Source organism: Bos taurus, chromosome 11 (genome assembly GCF_002263795.3).
Source record: "Bos taurus isolate L1 Dominette 01449 registration number 42190680 breed Hereford chromosome 11, ARS-UCD2.0, whole genome shotgun sequence".
Classification (NCBI taxonomy): domain Eukaryota; kingdom Metazoa; phylum Chordata; class Mammalia; order Artiodactyla; family Bovidae; genus Bos; species Bos taurus.
In genome coordinates, this window is record NC_037338.1 from 49,138,739 (window position 1) to 49,159,292 (window position 20,554).

General features: G+C 48.3%; 2 long non-coding RNA genes across 5 annotated transcripts in view; one reads left to right on the forward strand and one right to left on the reverse strand.

Annotated features, from left to right (window-relative positions):
- Positions 1 to 4,237: 4,237 nt before the first annotated feature.
- On the reverse strand, positions 4,238 to 7,602 carry LOC132346586 (uncharacterized). The gene is made up of 4 exons (XR_009496457.1): positions 7,528 to 7,602; positions 7,194 to 7,295; positions 5,225 to 5,265; positions 4,238 to 4,969 (listed from the first exon to the last, which is right to left on the reverse strand). It is a non-coding gene; the product is annotated as an uncharacterized lncRNA (long non-coding RNA).
- Positions 6,505 to 20,554, forward strand: part of LOC112448790 (uncharacterized) — a 51,411-nt gene continuing 37,361 nt past the window's right edge. For 3 of the 4 annotated variants that reach the window (XR_009496456.1, XR_009496454.1, XR_003037189.2), the window contains exons 1-4: positions 6,505 to 6,892; positions 7,146 to 7,762; positions 10,240 to 13,842; positions 18,106 to 18,184. This is a non-coding gene — a long non-coding RNA (uncharacterized lncRNA). Of the gene's footprint in view, positions 6,893 to 7,145; positions 7,763 to 10,239; positions 13,848 to 18,105; positions 18,185 to 20,554 lie in introns of all 4 variants that reach the window. The other variant, XR_009496455.1, reaches the window with a different exon arrangement.

Below are 20,554 nucleotides of genomic sequence, written 5' to 3' on the forward strand. Positions count from 1 at the left end.
CTCAGTGGTCAGGAGAAGTCAAGCTTTATTATGGGACAACTCTGAGCTGAACTAGGCTGGCCACGTACCAGCTAGGAGCTTGGCCAAGTTCCCTAAAAGCTCTGGTCCTCAGTTTCCTCATTTGCAATGTAGGATAGAAAGACCACTGACCCTCAAGGGTTGCTGGGACGATAAATGGTCATCAATGAAAGGGCTCAGCACAGTCTCAGCCTGGGGTAGCTAACAATCTCCTGAACACCTCTTTTCTTTTCTATGAAACACATATGATCCCTGACTTTCAATGGTTTGACTGAAGATTTTTTTTATTTTTATGGTGGTGTGAAAGTGATACACATTCAGTAGAAACTGTGCCTGAAATTTTGTTCTTTTCCTGCACACGCGGTGCATCCCTGGTGGTTCAGTGGGTAAGGATTCCACCTGCAATGCAGGAGACCTGGGTTGGGAAGATCCCCTGGAGGAAGAAATGGCAACCCACTCCAGTATTCTTGCCTGGGAAATCCCATGGACCAAGCTCTGAGCTACAGTCCATGGGGTCCCAAGGGTCAGACATGACTGAGCGAATAAACCACCCCCACTCGAAGCGATACTCTCTTGAGATGCTCTGCAGGGGCAGCCGCCACTCGCAGACAACCATGTGATCACACCAACCCACAAACATTCTGTCCCCAGACAACTTCTGTTTTTCACTTTCCGTCCAGTGTGCCATAAATTACATAAGAAAGTCCATGCCATGTGTGCGCTCTGTGCCGCGTGTCTTTACGACCCCATGGACTGTTGCCCGCCAGGCTCCTCTGTCCATGGGATTTTCCAGGCAAGAATACTAGAGTGGATTGCCATTCCCTTCTCCAGGGTATCTTTCTGACCCAAAGATCGAACCTGCGTCTTTTGCATCTCCTGCATTGGCACGTAGATTCTTTACCACTCTGCCACCTGGGAAGCCCAAGAAAGTCTGTTACAAGATAGATTTTGTATTTGTTAAAATGGGCTTGTGTAGGTTAATGGAGTGTCCCAAGCACGTTTAAGGTAGGGTAGGTTAAGTTGTTATCTTTAGTAGATTGGCTGTATTACATACATTTTTTGACTTAAAAGTACTTTCAACTACTGATGGGTGTATTAGGATATAATCCCATCATAAGCAGAGAAAGACTTGTACTTCATACTCAGGGATGGGACCCTACCACACCTCCTCTGGGAAGCCTTCCCTGAAAAACCTCAGCCATTCATGCAGTCTGCAGGACAGCTCAGGGAGCATCAGGGACTCACTTGACCTCACTGGCACCACTGGTCTCCTGATTCCAGCCAGGGAACTTCCAAGCTAGCCTGACTGTTCTGTGCTGAGACCCTTGTTTCTCTAAGAGCCTATGAGTCACTGGGGGCTGGGGCAGGGGACTGCATCTCTCCTTGCTCCAGAGCACCCCCACCCTGAGCTTTAAGCAGAGGATACAAGGGGTGCTGGATAAAGTGGCCACACAGATCCTGGCACCATCTTCCCACCCCCATCCACCTAATCTCTCTGGTTCCTCTGATTTTTCCAAACCCCTGTCTAGCTTCTTCCTAATGCTTCTGTCTCCATGTCTCCAGGGCTCTGTTTGCATGAGGGAAAAAGTCTACACACACACACACACACACACACACACACACACAAAGCTCAGAAAGCATTCAGTTGCTCCCGGGCGGGCTGCCAGCGATTGAGTGACCTGCAGCTTCCCCCCTAAATCGCATTCCACTGGCACGGATCTTGCCCCGCCTGACGCCAGCCTCCGAACTCGCCCCCAGAGCAAACATTTCCAGTTGGCAGCCCGGTCTTGTTTTTCTGAGGCCCCAATTCAGGCTCCCTTGTAGAAAACAGAAAACAAAATGCATGGGACCAAAAAGGAATTCAAATCAAATGTGAAAGGAGTCAGGGGAAGGGGGGTGAGGTGGAGAGGCGTTGGCTCCAAGGCCCAGGGGAAAATAGGAGCCTCGGGATGTGCAAAGAGTTTCTAAAAAGCAAACACACATGCTCACAAGCCCTCCTTCCCTGCTGGCTGGGAGGCTGGGATCAATTCATTCAGGCCACTGCCTCCTGCTAAAGGACTTACTCTGTTCTCATTCACAGCTGCGCTGCCGGGAGGACCAGGGATGGCGGGGGAGGTGGTGGGGAGGCTGTGGATCTGAAAGGAGAGGGTGGTCGGTGTTACAGGACTGGTGTTTGTTCTAAAGGGGAAATTAAAGGAAGAAAAATAAACATGGCCAGCCGGGTTTTCACGCCAGCGCATGCGGCGTCAGCACAAGGAGGGGGGCGTGTTTTGCCTTCTCAAAATAAGAGCCGCTCAGTGGAAAGATGTCACAACCCAGGCTCAGGCGCTGGGGGACAGGCCAGTCAGGAAGGGCTCAAGCTGGCTCCCAAGCCTCCCCATGGGGTCAGGCAAAGGCCGGGTGTCAGGGCAGGGGTGCTCAGCCAGGACCCATTTGTCAGGGTCGAGCCTGTGGGGACCAGACTCAGAAGGTCAGCCCCCGATGGGGCGGTTGGTCCCTGGGGGAAAGATGGGCTGAGGAGTGTTACTAGGGGAGGATGGACTCTGACCTGAAAGATGGGTGCTCATCTCAACAGGGAGGGAGAGATGGGAGAAGCCCACAGGATGGGAAGGGGCTAGGTGGGGTTATGGGGTGGGAAAGGGGATAAAAAGGATGCTTTGCAGACTCTAAAGTGAAGGTAGCTGGCCACAAACCTGGCTCAACCACAGAACTGGTCAGCAGGTCTACAAAGAACCTCCTGCCCAGGGACAAGGGCCCCATGAGGGCACTGGCGGGGATAGAGGGATCCTGGCTGCTCAGATGGTAAAGAATCTGCCTGCAATGCAGGAGACCCAGATTCGGTCCCTGGATCAGGAAGATCTCCTGAAGAAGGGAATGGCAAGCCACTCCAGTATCCTTGCCTGGAGTATTCCATGAACAGAGGAGCCTGGCAGGCGATAGTCCATGGAGTGGCAAAGAGTCAGACACAGGCCCAAGGGCATGTCAAGGCCTGGGCTGGGATGTAGAGTCCCAGCCCAGCAGAGCCAGAGAGGAGTTGTCAAGCATCAGGGGCCCCAAGGGAGTGGGCTGTCACATGAGGAGCTGGGCGGGACAGCTGGGGAGGCTGTGAGAGAGAGGATAAGGGCAGGCAGCCCAGACTCATACTGGGACCCATGTGACCGTGTCCTTCCTCTATGGTACCCACTTCCCACATAGGAAAGGGCCTGGCATCTTAAAGGGAGCTGGGAGCAGTGATGAGGTCCCAGAGTGACGGGGACTGGTGAGGTTTGCAGAAGATGTATGTGCTCAGCTGTGACAGTCCACACTGCTGGAGCAGGAAGTCACAGAGACCAGGAGGAGAGATTCAGGGGCCCCGGTCCAGTGTTCCCCGAAGATGGTAGCAGGACAACCTGAGTTTGAATCACCCAGAATGTGTAATAAATGTACATCCCTGGCATGCTTTCAACCTGCTGGATCCGACTCATCTGATTGGGTTGGAGCTGTACTATGGAAGGCCAGCCCAGGGGGTTCTCCTGACCTCCATAATGGTGCCATGATCTTTCCCCTCCAGCCCTTCTTCTCTGGCTGTACCCCTACCTGTCCAGACCCCAGGAACCACAGGACTCCCACTTTCCCTCTATCACAATCTGTGTGGGACGTAATTAACAAATCTCTCCCAAGTGTTCAGTTCAGTTCAGTTCAGTCGCTCAGTTGTGTCTGACTCTTTGCGACCCTATGAATCACAGCACGCCAGGCCTCCCTGTCCATCACCAACTCCTGGAGTTCATTCAAACTCATGCCCATCGAATCAGTGATGCCATCCAGCCATCTCATCGTCCCCTTCTCCTCCTGCCCCCAATCCCTCCCAGCAGTAGAGTCTTTTCCAATGAGTCAACTCTGCATGAGGTGGCCGAAGTACTGGAGTTTCAGCTTCAGCATCATTCCTTCCAATGAACACCCAGGACTGATCTCCTTTAGAATGGACTGGTTGGATCTCCTTGCAGTCCAAGGGACTCTCAAGAGTCTTCTCCAACACCACAGTTCAAAGGCATCAATTCTTTGACGCTCAGCTTTCTTCACAGTCCAACTTTCCCATCCATACCTGACCACTGGAAAAACCATAGCCTTGACTAGACTTACCTTGATTCAAATTAAGGACACCTCTAACCTGAAAGAAATGAGTCTCTAATGGTGGAAATTCAGACCTGGAAAGAGCGAGAGGGAGAGTTTGGGGAGTACGTGAGAAACCTTCCAACTAACCCTCAACTTTACTGTGTCATTGAGAGGCCCCACAGGTAGCTTTTAAAAAACTTCTTTTCCCTTTATTTATCAGTTCTTAGAATAGTGAGTTATTTTTCTCTAAGCATTCTCCAAATGTCTTTTATTATTATCATTTTGAATTTATGGATTTTAAAAATATTTGATGTGTTTCAATTCATTGCAAGGTTTTTATTTGGTTGGTTTTGTATTTGATGCTCCTTCAGGTTGGCATCTGAGCCCTTTTGACATGAGCCCAGTGAGGTTTGGCAGCTTTCTTAACTTCTGATAAAAGATGCTCTGCGTTTACCTTGTATAATTGTTGCTCTGTACCTGGAAACAGCCAATTCTCCAAGAAGACTTGATTCCTTTCAGTGAGAAAAGATGCTTGCATATGTTCTCAGTCTCTTCAATCTTGTCAGACTCTTGGCGATCCTATGGACTGTAGCCACCAGGCTCCTCTGTCCATGGGAATTCTCTAGGCAAGAATACTGGAATGGGTTGCCATGCCTTCCTCCAGGGGATCTTCCTGACCCAGGGATCAAACCTGGATCTCCTGCACTGCACGCAGATTCTTTACTGCTGAGCCACCAGGAAAGCAGCCAAAAGGTGATTAGAGACCACAGTTTGGTCACTATAGGTACTCAGTCAAAGACAGCTTGTTTCAGTTTCTCAATCTTCTCCAAGTAGAGCTTGAGTTTGGGCCCAAGGGCATCTGAAAGATACCAAGCCCTACCCCATTAAGTATGTCTCTTCTTCTTGGAGGTAAGCTTTCTACCCACCTGAGGCAGCTTCACCCCACATACACTCTATCCCACCCCACATACACATACCCACCCACACACACCCTCTATCCTCTCCTCAAAAATGAACCTCAGTCCCCCAGGCTGCCCATTAGCCTCAAAGCCCTCTTCACCGTCTTTCTTCGATGCATACCATAGTATGAGGAACATAGCTAAGAAAATCCTACCTCAAGGGAGTTGCCATAGTTTTATGCCATAGTCTATTCACCTGCAAAGGGAGGTCAAAAAGTATTTTAAATGAGACAATTCAGGCAAAGTTCTTAGCACAGTGCTTGGCAAATAGTAAGCACTAGAAAACTTCATAGGTGTGGAGCACTCCTACCAGAGGATCCCACAGTCTTCGTGTGCAAATGGAGTTTCTCTGGATCCTTCCCTGACATTCCCAAAGCGGGAGGGCCTGTAGATCCTCACTATGCTACAAATCAGAGACACAAAGATGATTTGTGCTGGTTTAGGTTTGTTTTGTTTGCTTGTTTTTGGCCGCACCACATGTCTTGTGGGATTTTAGTTCCCTGACTGGAGATTGAACCTGGGCCTCAGCAGTGAGAGCATGTGGAGTCCTAACCACTGGACTATTAGTGAGTTCCTGGCTTTAGACTTTTGAGAAAGGGAGTCCCCAGAGGAAAGGAGCATTCAAAGGAAACAAGTCCCTAGCGTCCCTAGAGGGAGATTTTTTTTTTTTTAATATTTATTTATTTGGCTGCCCTGGGTCTTAGTTATAGCACTCAGGATCTTTGATATTCACTGCAGCATGTGGGATCTTTAACTGTGGCCAGAGGGATCTTTAACTGTGGCCAGAGGAAACTGTAGCTGCAATATATGGGGCTTCCCTGATGGCTCAGCAGGTAAAGAATCTGCCTGCAATGCAGGAGACACAGATTCGATCACTGGGTCAGGAAAATACCCTGAAGAAGGAAATGGCAACCCACTCTAGTATTCTTGCCTGAAAAATCCCACAGACAGAGGAGCCTGGTGGGCTACAGTCCAAAGGGTCAGACACAACTGAGTGATTAAACACACATACACATGTGGGATCTAGTTCTCTGATCAGGGATGGACCCCGGGCCACTTGCATTGCAAGCGTGGAATCTTAGCCACTGGGCCACCAGGAAAGTCACCAAGGGAGATCCTAAGTTGCAAGAAATAAGCAAATGTGTGTGTGGAGATGATGGGCATTGCAAGACAGGTGTGGGATAATAAGGGTGATGGGGATCTTGTGTGAGTACAAACCACAGCATGGCAGGGCCTCAGGAAATCTGGACCTGTGGGGTCTGAGGCTGCTCTGGGGACCAGCTTCCCTCTCTGTGGAATCAATAAGGCTGGTCACAAATATTCAAATTAGGCACAGCCATGAGGTTTGCTTTAGCCAATGAATTGTAAGCAGAAGGGGCATGTGTCACCTCTGGACAGAAGTTTTAACAGCTGACATGCAACTGGCTGAATTTCCTTCCCCTACCTCTGCAATTGTGGAAGCCTGGGTCAAAAGGGAGTCTCTGTTGCTCTGAGTTCTCATGTGGCCACAGTACACAGAGTCTTTCCTGCTCACAGGTAACAGGTAAGTCATGTGGGGTCAGGAATAAATTCTTATTGGGTTAAGCCACTGAGATCGGGGATATGTTTGTTTCCACAGCAGAACCTAACCTATCCTGACTAATTGTTCTCCACCTCTTTTTCAGGGGCTCACTCCCCCTCTCTCTTCTGCATAACTTTTGCTTGCTCAACATTCTCCTGTGGCCCTGTCTCTGCCTGTAACCGCTTCCTTCTTCAGGATGTCTCAGTTCAGAGAGACAAAGGAAGACTGATTTCCCCAGCTCATCTCTTCATACCAGCCACATGTGAGTTGTTGCCCAGCTTATAGACTGGCTCTGTGGGCTAGATACCAATTCCTGGTCCACATAACTGTAGGGTAGGGAGACAAGCGGGGTAGGTGGTATCACATGATACAAATCACAACACCTGCCTGAGGATTTGGGTAGGACATGACTACCTGGAAGGGACTAGAAGTGGGAAGGCACCAGATGGGGGCAGGGGAACAGGGGTGTTTGCTTTTAAGCATTAAACCAGCTTAACCTTGGATCTACAATCTAGTCAACATCTGGCTGAAACAACACTTCGATGGAACATCTGGATACTTACTCTGCACAGTGTGAAACAGCAGGACCTTTGGCAGCATCTGTGTGAGTAACCCATGTGGGGTCTCCTCTGTGTGTTTAACATCACATTTGGGCTTTCCTCTGCCTGTAACAGAAAACCAGGCTCAAACTGGGTTTAAAAGTTTTAAAGGGAAATTCTTAGCTCCCTGGGCTGAAAAGTCTAGAGAAGAGGCTGGCTTTAGGTAGGTGTTAATCTAGCAATGAACAATATTACCAAGGACCCAGTTTCTTTGTATCCTGCTAACGGCTTTATCCCCAGACTGACTCCCCTCAGAGGATTCCCAAAGGCTATCAGAAGTCCCCCTGGTTGCATTTACCTCGTTCAGTCACAAGCATGGAATTGTATCTGTCTCAGCATCCCTAGCAAAAGGCTTGACATCTACTCTGATTGGACAGAATGGGGTAATGTACTATAACCAGTCCCTTCACTATGACCTAAGGGTTCTGGAATGGGCTGATGTACTTAGTCACATGCTCCACCTTTGGAGCTGGAGAAGGAGCAAGCTTCTTCAGAACCCCAAGGACCTCCAAGTACAAGCTGGGAAATGTTAGGTAGGTAAAAGGAGCATGAAACTTTACATCCTGCTAGATATAATGACTCAGCTGTAACAAATCTGCCTGCCAGTGCAGGAGATGAGGGTTCAAATCCTGGGTTGGGAAGATTCTCTGGCAACCCACTCCAGTATTCTTGCCTGGGAAACCCCATGGACCGAGAAGCCTGGCAGGCTACAGTCCACGGGGTTGCCAAGAGTCAGGTACGACTTAGCAACTAAACACACACAGAGAACTGGGACTAAAGTGAGGCAAGTGAGGAAGCCAGGGCTCAGAGTTAAGGAGGCATTCGTTTTCAGGGTTGGGTGCCTCACTTGCTTTACCCTAGTCCCAGCTCTGCTGCACAACAAATTACTCCAAACCTTTGGTGGCTTCCCTTGCGGCTCAGATGGCAAAGAGTCTGCCCGCAATGCAGGAGACCAGGTCTGGTCCTTGGGTTGGAAAGATCCCCTGGAGAAGGGCATGACTGCTATTCTTGCCTGGAGTATTCCGTGGACAGAGGAGTCTGGCGGGCTATAGTCCACGGGATGGCAAAGAGTCAGACAGGACTGAGCGACTATCCCTTTCACTTGGTGGTTTCAAACAAGAAACATTTATTATCTCATGGTTTCTGTGAGCAAGTCAGCAATTTGAGAGTGGCTTAACTGGGGGTTTCTGGCTTGGAGCTTTCTCATAAGGTGGCAGTCAAGATGTTGGCTGGGACTGCATTTATCTGAAGACTTGCCTGGGGCTAGAAAATCCACTTCCAGAATGGCTTCTTCACTCAGCTGATTGTAGAAGGTTGAGTTCTTCCCCCTTGAGGATTTCTTTGTAGAGCTGCTGGAGTGCCTTCTTGGCCTGGTAGCTGGGCTCCCCGGAGAAAGTGGTCCAAGAGAGAGCAAGGAGGAACCTCCACTGTCTTCTATACCTAGTCTCACAATTCACACACCATCACTCATGTCATTTTCTGTTCATTAGAAATAAATCACTAAATCCAATCCCCTACTCAAGGGGAGGAGAATATGCTTCCACCTTTGAAGGAAAGATTGCCAAAGAATTTGTAGACATATTTAAAGATTTCATGTGAGGGCGGATGGGAGGGAGGCTCAAGACGAAGGGATATATGTATACATGTAGCTGACTCACTCTATTGTACAACAGAAACTAACACAACATTGTAAAGCAATTATACCTCAATAAAAAATTTTTAAATTTTTAAAAAGATACCATGTGAGGCAATAAGATGACTGGGTTACTAAAGACACCCTGTATAATTGTTTCTTTATGTCACATTATCTAAGGCCAAGAGGACACATGCTTTATCTCCTATGCCAACTTTGGTAATAGCAGTCAGAAAAGGAGATCTGTAACTGATTAGTAATGTTTGCCCTAAGCCTAACCAACAGCTATGGCTCCTTATAACAAGGGGGCCTATTTCTTTGATAAAAGAAATTCATCTATTCAGAATCCAGTTGCTCAGAGAAGGTGGGCCCCAGATAATGAATCAGGATTGGCCTAAACCAACCATCCCATGGGAATGGGCAATGCCATTCTCCCTTGCCAGAATTTCACTGGGGGACACAGATGTAACTCAGCCTAGCCAAATTTGAATTGTGATGCTGGAGAAGACTCTTGAGAGTCCCTTGAGTGCAAGAAGAACAAATCAGTCCATCCTAAAGGAAATCAACTCTGAATATTCATTGGAAGGTTTGATGCTGAACCTGAAACTCCAATACTTCGGCCACCTGATGCAAAGAGCCGACTCACTGGAAAAGGCCCTGATGCTGGGAAAGATCAAAGGCAAAAGGAGGAGAGGGAGGCAGAGGATGAGATGGCTGGATGGCACCCCTGACTCAATGGATGTGAATCTGAGCAAACTCCAGGAGATAGTGAAGGACAGGGAAGCCTGGCATGCTGTAGTCCAGGGGGTCGCAAAGGGTCAGACACAACTGAGCAACTGAACAATAGCAACAGTCTAGCCAAGAGAAGGGGAATTCTGATGGAGAATTTCTGGGAAAGGTTATCCTCTCAGTCAAAATGACACTGATGAGGAAAATACTTCCTTTGAAAGCAATTTTAGGAGGATATAATGCTTAGAGGTCCAGCTGCCATCTTACAACCAAACAGAAAAGCTATGAGAATGTCTGAAAAATAGAATCAGAGCCCAGATATCACACAGCGATTGAGTCAACCAATCCTGGAACTGCCCTCCTCTGGACCTCTCATTTTGGAAGATAACAGATGCTCTTACTGAGCATTCTGATTGGGTTTATTGTCACGGATGGCCCAAAGCAACCTAGCTGACGTGTGAGATGGTCCTGTATCTTATGTACCTTCATGTACCTTGAGGGAAACTAGACAAGTTCCTTCCTTACATCCTGGCTCAGTATGACATCACATCCATCTTCACAACCTCCAGGTACACTCCGGAGCCTCTTCTTGACTAAGTGGGAGAGTGTTGATAAAACCCTGCACTTGATTTTCTTTCCTTTTTTTAGATGCAGGCCTTCTCCAGAGACCTCACCGAAGTATCTATGGCCCACTTCCGGTCTGGGCCCCAGAAGCAGGCTAATCAGTCTTTGAGAAGAGAGAGGACTCCTGACCCCCAAGGAACTTGCCTAAGGCAGACCCTTAGACCCAGTCATCCTGGGGCGGGGGGGGGAGCCAGGTGTGCTGGGAGGTCGGGTCTGGCCATGAGTACAAGCTGCTCCAAAGGGTTTTAACCCTCCTTCCCTTCCTGTCCTGTCTGCTCCTCCTTCCAAGAGTTTCCCTTCCTCTTTATTTTCCTGTCCCAATAACCAGTCTCCTTCTTTCTCATTCTTTCTAATATGGATACAGGGATGCTCCAAACAACTACATTCCCCAGCCTCCCTTGCAGCTAGATGTAACTGCAAGATGTAGATGCAGGGAGCTGGCAGGAGAAGTCATGTGCTCAATGCCCTCTTGGGTCTGTCTTGGGCATGCCCATTCCCCACCCCTTCCTCCATGCTGCAGCTTGGAACTGCTAGGAATGGTGGAAAAAGAATGCGAACCTGGGTTCCAACTTTAGCCCTGGACCCCCTACCTATAGCTGTATGTGGGAGAAATCGCCATCTCGTTTAAGCCTCTGTTATGTTGAGGTTTATTACCTGTAGCCCTTTCTCTCACCTCTCTGCCCTCTCTCTCTCTCCTCTTCCCTCTACTGTCCTTCTCTTCCTTCTCTGTTTCCCTCCTGATCTTCAGACCCCCTCACCTTCCTTTCCTCTCTTCTCTCCAATCCAGTGTGTGTGTGTGTGTGTGTGTGTGTGTGCATGCACAATCAGTCGTGTCCAACTCTTTGTTACTGTAGCCTGCCAGGCTCCTCTGTCCACGGGATTCTCTAGGCAAGAATACTGGAGTGGGTTGCCATGCCCTTCTCCAGGGGATATCCCCTACCCAGGGATTGAACCTGTGTCTCTTGCATCAGCATGCAGATTCTTTACTTCTGAGCCACCTGGGAAGCCCCGCAAACCCACTGGCCCCTTGCAAAGTGGCAGATGGTGACAGCAGGAAGCCAAGAGCCCAGATGGCTCTCTTGCTGCCCAGTTCCTGTGAACACCATCCTGTCCTGAGGGTCATGACCAACCGGGGGCTTGTTCCCACTCTGAGGCGTCTCCCATCATGTCCAGCTCTGTGGTCAGACCAGTCTGCTCTGGGGAGGTGCAGAGAGCCAGCCAGGGCACCAACCCCAGGCAGGCCATCCTGTGGCTGCATGCCCAGTGTCCAACTCCTGTCTCATGATTCCGCGGTGACCGCTGTGATGCCCAGCACTGGAGGCTTGCCTGGGCTAGAGCCCATCTGGCTATGCCCTCTGGCTTCCCCAGAAGGAAATGCTCTTGATGTCGGGGAAGCCGAAGCCAGCCTGAGCCGGGGGTGGGGCTGACCACTTCTAACTCTTACTCTTCAGCTCCAGGTCTGAACTCTGCACAAGTGAGTGAGGGTGGCAGAAGAAGAGAGGACAGCAAGGGTGCTGTCTCCCCAAGGGCAGCAAACCACCCACAAACCACCATGACCTCCCTGCTCCCAGCCCTGCCTTCTGAGCCCTGGTGCCAGCCGCCTGTCCCTGCTCAGCCCTCACAGGCAACAGATGGTGCCTTGAAGACAAGCCCTGGGTCCTGGCCCGGGTGCGGATGTCAGCTGTGGCGGGACTCCCCTTTCACTCTACGGCCCTGCAGCCAGGGCAGCCCCCAGTCATCACCTGGCTCAGCAGGCTTGGCGGGGCTAGCAGAGCTGAGCCCAAAGAAGCCACAGGCAGAGTGTTAGTGGCCTTTTAGGGGTGGCGGTCTGGCCTGTGTGGGAGGAGAGGTGGCCGAGGCCCCAGGGCAGGTAGGAGAGCGGCGAGAGAGCAGCCAAACTGGGCCCTGCCCATGGTGCTGGATGTGGGTGCAGGGCCTCTGCTGGGCTCAGCTCATAGGAAGAAGATGGACATCCGTTGGCCTCTGGGCTGCTGCTGGTGAGGTCCTAGACCACCAGAAGGCCCCACCCTGTGTCCCCAATCACAACCCCCCAACCCAGCCAAACTCCTTGACCTGAGCCAGCCCTGGGCAAGGGGCAAAGCTGGCGACGAGTCCACCTGGCCACTCCCAGATCGGTTACTGACCGTCAGCACGATGTCCTGACAGCATGATGTCACGTCAGAATTCTCGAAACACTTTCCATCTGGAGTCAACCATCCCTGCAGCTGCTGTGAGGGCCGCGCCCCACTGCCAGCCATGGGATGGGATCGAGTGTCCTGGTGGAAGCCAAGCTTAGGACAGGCTTAGGAAGAACAAAGTCAAAGCGGGGGCTGCTGGGGGAACAGGGAAGCCCTTGTGGGGCTCAAGTGCAGAAGCTCTGAGCCTGTGGGGAGTAGGCAGAGGCCCATAGAGGTCAAGGCTGGGCCAAGAGCCCCCAGGCAGGGGCTCAAGGGGGAAGCCAGAGGCCAAAGAATGTTAGGGAAACTTACATAAAGCCTCTTTCTCAGTCTCTGTCTCCTTCCCCCTTGTCTCTCTCACACACACATGTACCTTAATCTCCCTACTACCCTTTGTTGAGACACCACTCAAAAGTCTTTGAGCTTTGTTCACATAGTTTTCCTGCCAAGAGAGCTCTCGCTTCTCCTGGTGAATTTCTGTCATCCTTCAGAGGGCAGCTCGAATGTCACCTCCTCAGTGACACAGCCCCCTACACTGACCCCACTCTGCCCCTCCTCCACGAATACGTTCTCAAGAGTCTGTCTCTGAGCTCCTCAACCACCTGGTGGTGTTGACAGACAGTTCACTGCCCACCTCCCACCTCCGCCGCTGACGAGGGGCACCCCAGGGGGACGCCAAGGCAGCCTGAAAGAGCTCAGGTGTGACTTGGTCCTCCATAGACAGTCCCAGGGCCTGCCCTTGGAGGGGGTTTACACACAGGCATGAGGACATGCTAGTGGGTCACTCCATTGCCCCATGCTGAGTACATGGGGATCAAACAAAGAGTTACTGATTGAATGCATTTTCAAAATTTATTTATTTTTAATTGGGGGCTTCCCTGGTGGCTCAATGGTTAAGAATCCACCTGCAGTTCAAGAGATCCAGGAGATGTGGGTTCGATCTCTGGGTCTGGAAAATACCCTGGAGAAGGGCATGGCAACCCACTCCAGTATTCTAGCCTGGAGAATCCCATGGACAGAGGAGCCTGGCAGGCTACAGTCCAGTGGGTCACAAATAGTCAGATGTGACTGAGGCAACTGAGCACACACACACATTTTTAATTGGAGATAATTGCTTTACAATGTTATGTTGTTTTCTGCCATAGATCAACAAGAATCAGCCATAGGTATACATAATTTCTCTCCCGCTTGAACCTCCCTCCCATCTCCCCCGATTCCACTCTTCCAGGTTGTCACAGAACACCAGATACAACTTCCCATTAGCTATATTATGGGTCTCCCTGGTAGCTCAGACAGTAAAGAATCTGCCCGCAATGCAGGAGACCCAGGTTCAAGCCCTGGGTCAGGAAGATCCCTTGGAGAAGGGAATGGCCAGCCACTCCAGTATTCTTGCCTGGGAAATCCATGGACAGAGGAGCCTGGAGGGCCACAGTCTACAGCTTTACACATGGTAATGTATGTATTTCAATGCTACTCCCTCTCCCACCCCCTCCTTTCCTCGCTAAGAACAGTCTTACATAGAGAACAGACTTACATAGAGAACAGACTCATGAATGCATTTAAATAGGCCTTTGTCTGAGACCCACACATGACTCGCAGGTCTCTCTTTCTCTTCAATGTCTTGGAGTTATTTGGAGGTTGGCCCTCAGTGTGCGGAAAAGGTGCCATGAAAGCAGTTCAGTTTTGTTGGAAAAAACAAAGTCAAAGCTGCCCAGGTGTTTCTGACACCACAGAAGCCCCAGAAAGCAGAGAGAGGCCTGGGGGCTAAACACCAGAGAACCTGATGGAAGCCCCATTAGCCCACATGGGTAAGCCTCAGTCAGACCATCAGTTTCTTCCTTGGTCCAGTGAAAATGTCTATGGTAATAACATTCCCAGTGTTGTTACAAGAAACAAGGGAGATAACATGCGATCAAAAAATGTGACACACTAATGCCATAAAGTGTCATTCAGCCCCACCTCCCACTTTTATATTTATTCATTTATCTTTTGGTTGCATACATGTGGGATCTTAGTTCCCTGACCCACACCCCCTGCAGTGGAAGTGCAGAGTCTTTCCACCAGACCTCCAGGGAACTTCCCTTGTCCCAATTCTTTAATTTCTAGTTCTAGAAAACTGGTGGAATAGGAATCCATTAATGTCCTAGATGCCAGAAAAGACTGAGGGCAGGAGGAGAAGGGGAGGACAGGGGATGAGATGGTTGAATGGCATCACCAACTCAAAGGACTTGAGTTTAAGCAAACTCTGGAAGACAGTGAAGAACAGGGCAGCCTGGTGTGCTGCAGTTTGTGGGGCTGCAAAGAGTCGGACAGTGCTGAGAGACTGAACAGCAACAGATGTCCTAGAGAAGACAATACAGGGGATTTCCTGCCTGTCTAGTGGCTGGGACTCTGTGCTTCCACTGTCGAGTGCCCGGGTTCAATCCCTAATCAAGGAACTAAGATCCCATAAACTGTGCAGCCAAAAAAAAGACAATAAAAAGGTAGAAAGACTGATCCATATTAAGAATTCATTAAAGGTTTATTGATGAGATTATATTTTAGAATGATTCCTAACTCCAAAAGCCTAAAATTTTAAAGGTATTGAGGGTGGCCCTTATTTAACCAGAAAAGCTTGGTTACCTGAACACTAGCCTCTGGGCATCCTGGGTGGAGCCACACACGCCAAGCCCCCAGATCCTGGTGCCCTACCCGCACCCCCCCCCACCACCGCCACCTTCTGCCCTTGGCCGTGCTGAGGACCATTGCCTAAAAGCATCATCAGGGCTTAGTTGGCCCAGAAAAAAAGTTATCTGGGAATAAAGTGAACGACTGGTAAGGAGCCCCACGTGACCCAGGCATTCTCAGGGCCAAGATATATCACACCTGTGTCCACAGTGCCGTGGAGTGGGTGCCACAGAAGCCTGCTGGACTGCAGGGGGAAGATAGACCTGTGACAGCATCTCTAGGGCCCCCATCAACCCCACTCCATTTCCGCGACCTTCTTGGGAGAGGACAGCTTCAGGGACCATGCAGGCTATCAGCCAAGAATGAGTCCAGGTTGTCAGAATTACCCAGACAAGCCCATTTCAGTCTTTTGTAAGGGAGGGGGTTTGGCTAGGTGGAGACCTGGAATCCCACTGAGATAATCCTCACTGGGATAATCCTGAGAGCCTGAGTCCCTGGCTTAGGAAAGTGAGCATCTGCATCACCAACTCGATGGACATGAATTTGAGCAAACTCCAGGAGTTGGTGATGGACAGGGAAGCCTGGTGTGCTGCAGCCCATGGGGTTGCAAAAAGTTGGACACAACTGAGTGACAGAACTGAACTGGTCCAAGCTGTCCTGCCAGCCCTGGGGATGAAGGACTGTGACCGCCATTGTAAGGAGTGGGAGATGAGGCTGGGTCTTCCCTCCATTAGATTTACTGGAGCCCATTGACCTTGACACTGGACCCTATAATCACCTCCCAACTACCCTCTTCCACCCTCCCTTACCAGCTTACTGTGCCCAGGTTAGGTCTGCTTCAACTATCCCAACCCTCACCCTGATGCAAGATTTAAGAGATGCAAACTTTACGATTTCTAGAACACTTGACATTTTCATTGTTGTTTAGTCACTAAGTCGAGTTCGACTCTTTTGCAAACCTAGGGAGTGTGGCCCTCCAGGCTCCTCTGTCCATGGGATTTCCCAGGCAAGAATACTGGAATGGGCTGCCATTTCCTTCTCCAAGTGACCTTCCCAATGCAGGATTCAAACCCACATCTCTTGCATTGCAGGAAGATTCTTTACCACTGATCCACTAGGGAAGCCCATTCTCATACTTCTCAAACAGGGGCCCTTTACCCTTCTAGGCCAGAATTTTCAGCCTCTTTGCTTCAGCTCACAGGACAAATGACTTCTGCAGACAGACACACTCCTTTGGGTCACTTCTAAGCTAAGTCCCTAAAATACTAATTCTGTCTAAGCCCCTAAGACATAATTCTGCCCCTCTTTCTCCACTTTGTCCTGCCACTAAATCTCACACCTGTATATATTATTGAAGTTTAAACTGTGTACCTTGGTTACTTATTTCTGTGACAAAGTCGCTTGGGAGTAAGACCTGTTTGGTGGTTTGTTTGTTTTTTTCTTAATCCCAGTGCCCAGGCCAGCATCTCACATGCTGTCTGCAGGAAGTGTGTGTCCCTGAGCTGTCTCCTCACCAGCCAAGATAGGACCTGTTTTGTGGAAGATGGAAAAAGTGCTCTGGGAGGAGGATTGTGAAATGATAGGGATGACGTGAGGGGCTTTCGAAACCCTGGGAAGGAGTACCCACGTGAACTACAGCCCCTGGCTATTCTTGGCCACCAGCAGCTCAGTCAGGACAGCTGCCCCAAGCCTGCAGTCAACTGGGGACAGGGCCGCCCCAGCCAATGCAGGCCTCTGCTGCCCCCTGGTGGCCCCCAGGGCCTCTGCTAGGCAGCGTCTCCAAGGCCCCCAGTGTCTGATCTCTGGGAAACTACTCAACCCCAATCCTGAAGACAGGAGACTTCTGTCTTTCAGACAGAAATCTTGAGATTTTCCATTGGAGCCCCCACTTCACAGCCGTTCAGGGCCTCCTTGCAATATGGCGCCAGGAATAGCTAAGAACAGAGCCTTAGGTATCTTTTCAACTCAGTACTTTGCAGTTAAACTCATGGTATGATCTTCAGTGGCCTCCTTCACTTATCAAAGGCTGTTTTCTCATCCATAAAATGGGAATGATAATATGGATCCTTACTCATATGGGTTGTGTGAAGATTAAAGAAAATAATGCAAGACTTCCCTGGTGGTCCAGTGGTTGAGACTTCACTTTCCAGGGCATGCTGGTTTGATCCCTGGCGGAGGAGGTAGGATCCCATATGCCTTTCAGCCCAAAAAAAAAAAAAAAAAACCCAAACAAAAAACAGAAACAATATTGTAACAAATTCAATAAAAACTTAAAAAATAGTCCCCATTAAAAGAAAAAACTTTAAAAAATAAAATAAATTTAAAAATAAAGAAAATAATGCATGAAAATCGATTAGCACAGTGCCTGATGCACAGTAAAGATCCAAGCAGTAAGTATTGCTATTATTGTAACAGTGGGAGTCTTGACGACCCTCTGTTTCATTCTGCCTCCTCTCTCTGTCACCTTTCTCCATGAGACCCTCTCTCCAGTGATCTGTCTCCCCCAGCCCACCACTTGCCTGCTACCACCTCCCAGTGCTGGCAAAGAATCTGCACCCGAGGAAATAATTATGGTGCCCATGGTGGCCTAGACATCTACAAGATCAAAATCTGATGACAAGTGAAATGCACCAGGCCTGGCCCAGGGACTCCTGGAGAAGCTTGGCTGGAGAAACTGAACAGAATTGCTACACTCCTCCTGGCCCACCCAGGACTGCCTGCTTAGGGAAAGCAGGCCTTGTGCCAGTGTTTTGTGCCCCTTGGGTGGTCTGGAGGCCCAGAACTTCGCCAATTTGGGGAGGTGGGGGTGAGGTGTGCAGAGGAAGGAGTTATTGCTACCAACACCCTGGGAAGGTAAGTGGAGTCCATTTAGGAAAAGAAATTTTTCTGCACCACCTCCCCCATTGTTTTCCCTTTTCTTTTCCTCATAAAAAATGTTAACTTATCGTGATGATGCAATTAAACAGGTTATTGTAGAAACTTCGGAATATACAGAAAGTATAGAGAAGAAAATAAGAACAACTTATAATACTTACATGTTCAACAGATACTTGCAAACAACAAGATCCTGGGAATGGAAAAGTAAATGAGAGACCCCATCTTAATCCTCCCAGAGTCACACTCAGGTAAGGGGATTGCATCCTCCTGGGACAACCAGCCACTTATAATAGTCTGACGTGCTTCCTTCAAGTCTTTTTCCTAAATAGATCTAAATCTATATCTAGTGATTTCAAACAGCACTGAGGTCACATTGTCTATATCCATGCCGTGTGTGTGCTAAGTCACTTCAGTAAGTGTCTGACTCTGTGCAACCCTATGGACTATAACCCATCAGGCTCCTTCGTCCATGGGATTCTCCAGGCAAGAATACTGCAGTGGATTGCCATGCCCTCCTCCAGAGGATCCTCCCAACCCAGGGATCGAACCCTGTCTCTTACATCTCCTGCATTGGCAGGCAGGTTCATTACCACTAGTGCCCCCTGGGAAGTAAAACTGCTATCCATCCAAAAATTCTGGCGTGGATTAATAGCTGAGTACTCCAGCATATAAGTGCAATATAATCTAACCAATCCCAGTTTGTCAGTTATTATTGTTTCCAATTTTCTTGGCAGTTCTAAATAACATTATGCAAAAAATTCTTTTAGATAATTTTTATGATCTGCTCTGACTATTTACCTAGGGTATTTTTGTAGGAAAGGAATCATTGGATCAAATGGAATAAACATTAGAAACAAACAAAAACAATACTGAATTTTGGTTATAAAGTAATGCATGCATTTTGAAAAATAATTGACCAAATATAGAAAAGTACAAAGAAGAAAATAATGTTCACCTATAATTCTATTACCTCCAGGTAATCACTGCTAATAATCTTGAGACCTATATTTCCAGATTTGTATCTGCACATAAAGGTTTTAAACCCACTGACAGAATTCATCTGGTAACTCGAGTAGTACATTTTTCTTTGCACATATATACAATATTTTTTCCAAAATAGGATTTTACTGTAAATATTTTTATTCTAATCTGTTGATGATACACTGTGAGTTACTTTTCATTTACATAAATACATTTCTACCACATCATTTTTAACAGTTGCATGATATTTCACTATAGTTGTATACTATGTTTTATTAAATTACTCTTATATTTTTAGACATCTAGGTTATATAAATTTTCTGCTGTTAGAAATCATATTGTGATAAATATTCTTATATGGGCATCTTTATGCATTTTTAAGATTTTATTTTATTTTTGGCCTTGCTGTGCAGCATACAAGATCTTAGTTCCCCAACCAGGGTTCAGACCTCTGCCCCCCACAGTGGAAGCATGGAATCCTAACCACTGGACCATCAGGGAATTCTCAGTTTTTAAGATTTTAAGACCACTTGCCCTTGGGCTTCCCTGGTGGCTCAAATGGAAAAGAATCTGCCTGCAATGCGGGTGGTCGGAAAGATCCCCTGGAGAAGGAAATGGCAACCCTCTCCAGTATTTTTGCCTCGAGAATTCCATGGACAGAGGAGCCCGGCAGGCTATAGTCCATGGTGTCACAAAGAGTCAGACACCACTGAGCAAATGCCACGCACACTTATCCCTAAAGTTCTCTAGTTATCTGTTTCAAGAAATTAAAAAAAAAAAAATATATATATATATATACTAACTATCCCATAAATATATTGTGGATACTATATTTCTTGAAGTTTTCCTCTTTTTTCCTACAGTGACTTTATTTCTCTTTGTAAGCTTGTTCTTCTGCCTTGGTTTTTCTCTATTATTCACAGAGCCTTTTCTCAATTACTAGCTGATCTTTGGTTGTTTATATATAAGAGGGTGATATTAAAAAACTGATCGGAAGTTTCCAGGTTAAGAGTCCAGGCTGAGAACACACACACTATGTTTCTCCCTCCTGTACCCTCACCAATATTATAGTAAAGAGATTAAGTGTGGGGAGCAGGGGAAGAGAGAGAAACCAAAGGGCAGAGAAAGCAAGAGGGGGAACCACAGCAGCCAAACTTTAGATGCTGGAAAGCATACAGTGAGGAGGGGTTGATACGACACAGTGCAGGAGGAGCTGATGCGAGAGGTTTGTTGTTCAGTCGCTAAGTCACGTCTGACTCTTTGCAACCCCATGGACTGCAGCCCACCAGGCTCCCCTTGTCCTTTACCATCTCCTGAAGCTTGCTCAAACTCATGTCCATCGAGTCGGTGCTGCCATCCAACTATTCTCATCCTCTGTCATCCCTTTCTCCTCCTGCCCTCAATCTTTCCCAGCATCAGGATCTTTTCTAATAAGTCGGTTCTTTGCATCAGGTGGCCAAAGTACTGGAGTGTCAAATTCAGCATCAGTCCTTCCAGTGGATATTCAGGGTTGATTTCCTTTAGGATTGACTGGTTTAATCTCCTTTCTGTCCAAGGATAAATTACTGATTTACTGATTTTTTCCAAAGTGTATTAAGAGAATAATTTTTTTAATTTAATTTTATTTAACTTTACAA